Source organism: Bison bison, unplaced genomic scaffold (assembly GCF_000754665.1).
Source record: "Bison bison bison isolate TAMUID 2011002044 unplaced genomic scaffold, Bison_UMD1.0 scf7180017864144, whole genome shotgun sequence".
Classification (NCBI taxonomy): Eukaryota; Metazoa; Chordata; class Mammalia; order Artiodactyla; family Bovidae; genus Bison; species Bison bison.
The window spans coordinates 745,505-750,116 of NW_011494716.1; the positions used below are offsets into that span (position 1 = coordinate 745,505).

Consider the following 4,612-nt stretch of genomic DNA (forward strand, 5'->3'; position numbering starts at 1 on the left):
GGCTCTTTGTGATTTTTCACTTTTCTGACTCTACTGACCTCCCCACCACACCCCAGTTCTCCCTTTGAAACACCCAGTCACCTCTACACATAGGATGGAGCTCAGCTCTTTGCCCTGCTGTCTGTAGATACCGCATAAAACCTGTTTTCACCACTTACTAATGTCTAGTTGTGTTTATCTTTGACAGGCTGCATGCTTTGCTTTCTCTATTTCTATGTTTTTCATACTGAACATCTGTAAGATATGTGTCACCAACGTAGAGGGGGCAAGTCAGCAGCATACACTCTCATTTTTGGAACAAAACTCCCATCGGACGTGGAAGGGCGGAGATCCGTGGCCCGGGAGGCTGAACTGAGCGCTGGGCGGGAATTCGCGCTCGCGGGTCTTCGGAGCCGGCGCTCTCGGGCAGAGGGCCCTCGCGCAGCCAGCCCCATTCTCCCCACGGGGAACTCGAGGACTCCCGGGCGTCCGCCCCTCGGTCCTTATCGCCCCAGTTGCCCACGTGCCCCTGGTCCACAGGCGGGCTCCACGAGAGACCCAGGAAAACCGGAAGTTGAAATGGGCAGCCGGACGGGAAACGTGGGCACACCAGCCAAGGTCAGGTAGCAACAGGATAGCCCTCCAGGCCTGGCGGGACTGCCCTCGGGGGCGCGGACGAGAGCGCGCAGGTAAGGGAGACTGGATTGCGTTCTGTGGGCGGGACCATGCGGAAGATAGCCAATCACAGTGTCTCCCGCGGGCGCGGGGCGGGGTAGAGTCGTTGCCTGGACGACGCGCTCCCCGCGTCCGTAATCTGCTGGCAGCGCCATCTGGGTTGTGCCGACTTGTGCGTGTCCTGGGCCTCGCGTGGCTTCGAACGCGTCCTCCAGCTGCCACCTCGAAGCCAGGGGATGGAGTCGCGGGTTCCCTCTACGCCTCCGGGGGTCAGCGGGCCGCCGGCCGCCCGAACACTCACGACATGGTCTCCAGCTGCCCTGAGAGTTCTTAGTTATTTTCCTTCTTAAATTTTTTTTTAATGGCTCCATCTACCTAACACTTATCAGTTCATTTCAGTCGCTCAATCGTGTCCGACTCTTTGCGGCCCCATGGACTGCAGCATGCCCGACTTCCCCGTCCTTCACCAACTCCCGGAGCTTGCTCAAACTCGTGTCCATCGAGTCGGTGATGCCATCCAACCATCGCATCCTCTGACGTCCCCTTCTCTTCCTGCCTTCAGTCTTTCCCAGCATCAGGGTCTTTTCCAATAAGTCAGTTCTTCGCATCTGGTGGCCAAAGTATTGGAGTTTCAGCTTAAACATTAGTCCTTCCAATGAATATTCAGAACTAATTTTCTTTAGAATGGACTGGTTTGATCTCCTTGCAGTCCAAGGGACTCTCAAGAGTCTTCTCCAACACCACAGTTCAAAAGTATCGATTCGTCGGCGCTCAGAGTTCTTCATAGTCCAGCCCTCACATCCATACATGACTACTGGAAAAACCATAGCTTTGACTAGATAGACCTTTGTTGGCAAAGTAATGTCTCTGCTTTTTAATATGCTGTCTAGGTTGGTTATAGCTTTTCTTCCAAAGAGCAAGCGTCTTCTTTTTCTTCTTTTTCAGTGGTTAACATTTGATCTGATATTACTCGATTATTCCTGTTTTTCTTGACTTCTCTCACATTCCTTTATTTGCCTTATCCTCTCTCTTTCCTAAGGCTAAATAAATCTCTGCAGTGCCCTGTCTCCAGCCTGGTTTAACCGTCTTAATTAGTACATATTTGTTTTTGTTTTTCTTATAGCAAATGATTTTTTCCCCTCGTTTTTATTATCCTGGCTGTTTTTGTAAGGTCCTCTTTAAGACCTGAATCAGCTTGCAGGCCAACAGAGTTATTGGGTTGACCAAAAATCCATTTTGTCCAACCCAGTATTTACTAAAGATGGCATTTTCTTACTCAAGCTCACTGAAGTCACAGGATACCAGAGTTGGCATTTGTTGAGCATTTCCCGTGCCCGAAGTTCCAAAAAGCCCCTTCATCCGTGACAATTCTTTTATAAACAGGCTCCTGAGGTAAGTACACCCCTAACCTGGTGGCCTGTGAACGAGACAGCAGATGTCTTCTGCTGGAATTGTATACAGTTCTTAAACTGCTTGTTGGTTTTGGTCATGAACATCCAAAACATCAGGATATTCCACATAAAAATTGAATTCTTTTGTGGCTTCTCTTGAAAAATCCTCAAGTTTTTGGCTATATCGAACCCCCAACCATCCCATTTAAACAAAGTGTGGTTTCTTGAGAACCTTGAAGGCCCTCTCACTCCAGTGTTACACCCCGAGCACGGATTGTTTATTGTACTACCTGGTTGTGAAGTGAAAGTCGCTCAGTCGTGTCTGACTCTTTGTGACCCCGTGGACTATGCAGTCCATGGAATTCTCCAGGCCAGAATACTGGAGTGGGTAGCCTTTCCCTTCTCCAGGGGATCTTCAGTACTACCTGGTTACTGAAATCATTTACGTTTTTGACCGCTTTACTTATTGACTCACTCTGCCCTGGCACCTTTCTGAAGTCTTTCAGGGACTGTAATTCTCACACAGCAAATATTGATAATCCTTCCTCCTAGACGGTTTCCTCTCATTTCCAAAGAGTTAATGTCTGTGATATAGTAGGTACTCAATAAATATTTTCTGAACAGTTAAATAAATGCTGAGACTTTATTTGGTCTAATTTAGGTGATCCCATATTGGCATCCAAACCTGTGGGCTTTCTCAGTATCCCTGAAGTAGCCCCTTTTGTCTGATAGAGAAACATTTGCCCAGGAATCAGGACACACACTCTCTCTCTGCCCTTGGTATATTCCTGGGTCTGCCATGTGTGAGATGGTCCACCTCAGGGTGAATTCCTTTACTCTGGACACCGACTTGATGAAGAAACACTCCCAGACTGCACAGTTCATCTTTTCCAAGGCCCCTTGTGCCTTTTCCCTCAGTTTATAACCCTCTCTGGCTTGAAAACACTATTTATTGACCAGAATCAAACTCCAGGGGTAATTTTTCTTTCATCATTTTTCATTTTTTCATTTTTCAATTTTTCATTTCTGACAGAGTAGTAGAATCCCTCAGAATTCTAGGACTCCTAAAACAAGTTGAACTCCACAAGCAGAATTGCAAACCCAATTTGCTGCAAACCCCAAAAATGCTGCAAGGGCCAAGTGGGGAACCAAAGGTGGTAAACTGAGAGCAGATTCCCTAATGGGAGAAATATGGGTTCAGAATTGCTCTGGTTGTTCTTCTTTCTCAAGACAGTCAATCTCATGGGGACTCTCCTAAGTTTTGTTTTGGGATCTAAGTTTTTGTTGTTGTTGTTGTTGTTTTTTTTAATTAAACCCTTGTTGAGTGCACATAGCAAGCACACCAAGGGGGTGGTACAGGGGCCAGTGGTGTCTGTCTTCCTGGGTGACGTGGATGCATCTCGGAGGACTCTGATGGGCAGAAGGCAGGGGGCCTGGGAACGTTTGCAGGAGGAATCTTCCTGGTATCTGCCTACAGGGCTGACCCTCACCCCTTTCCTGACACCCGGTCTCCTGTGCCCTGTTAAGGAGGAATGGGTGCCTTGCCCCAGGAAGAGAAGCATAGTCTCTGCTCTCCTATTTTGGGAAACTTAGTTCTCAGGGTCCGAAGGAAAGATAGAGGCAGAGAGGTGGACTGTGAACCCACCAGAGGTGGACTATGAACCCTCTCCTGTGCGGAGAGGAGGAAGCCTGTACCGGTTTCGGAGAGAGGAAGGACATCATTCGTGCGGGACCGTGAGCAGCATGGACGCCCGGCTCGGGCGGGTGGTTGCAGCCGCAGGGAGGGCTGTCTGAGGGTTTGGGACCCCATGCTGGGTCAGGGGTGGCTGGGTCAGGCCCCTATGTCACTTTTATCCCTAGCCTTGAGAGGGAGCTGGGGGTGGGGGGAAGGTGTCTGGAAAAAAATCAGATTAATCCCACATCTTTCCAAGGTGTGAGGCATGTGGGGTAGTTGTGGGTAGAGAGTTGTTCCCAGGTCTCTCTGTTTCCTAGGATTGCTCTTAGGCAGCGAGACCTCCATGCCAGCCTTAAGGTGAACTCAGAGGACCTGCTGACCACTCTGGGAGCCTTAAATGAAATCCAAGGATGTCTCCACGGAGACACCGATAAGACCTTCAGAAACTGTGTACTGAAAAGGAGCACCGTGTTCCTCCACTGGGCAGTGTCCGTCCTGTAAGGACAGCTGCAAATCTGAAACGTTTTCAAATATCAAAATCCTTCGACAAAATCTATGTTCCCGCTTTGGCGCCCCTGCTTGGCTGGTTTCACGAGTACAGGCCGGGTAAAGCGGTCGTGAGCCAGCAAGGAGGATCTGGGGAGTCATCTCCTGACCGGCCGAGAGCAGGTGCAGCCGGCCTCGGGACCCCAGACCCGGAACCCTCCAGGCTGGGAACCCTGTAGGGCTGCAGCTGCGCGGGGAACGGGATCTGGGAGGGACTTCCTGTCGTCCCTAATCCCGGTCTCCACCCGGCTCCTTGCGCCCGGTGCAGGCTGCGGAGACTCCCTTCCCCGGGGGCGGGGGCTCCGCCGTCCGTAGCGCTCCCTCCGCCTCCACGTCGGTGAGAGCG

The 4,612-nt window shown here is 50.5% G+C and overlaps 1 protein-coding gene across 4 annotated transcripts in view; it reads left to right on the forward strand.

The window, feature by feature from the left end:
- The first annotated feature begins 593 nt into the window (after positions 1–593).
- Positions 594–4,612, forward strand: part of ZNF205 (zinc finger protein 205) — a 13,645-nt gene continuing 9,626 nt past the window's right edge. For 2 of the 4 annotated variants that reach the window (XM_010840355.1, XM_010840357.1), the window contains exon 1: positions 4,506–4,603. The gene's annotated coding sequence lies outside the window, so the exon portion shown is untranslated. Of the gene's footprint in view, positions 669–3,726; positions 3,780–4,505; positions 4,604–4,612 lie in introns of those variants that run through there. The other 2 variants (XM_010840353.1, XM_010840354.1) reach the window with 2 other exon arrangements.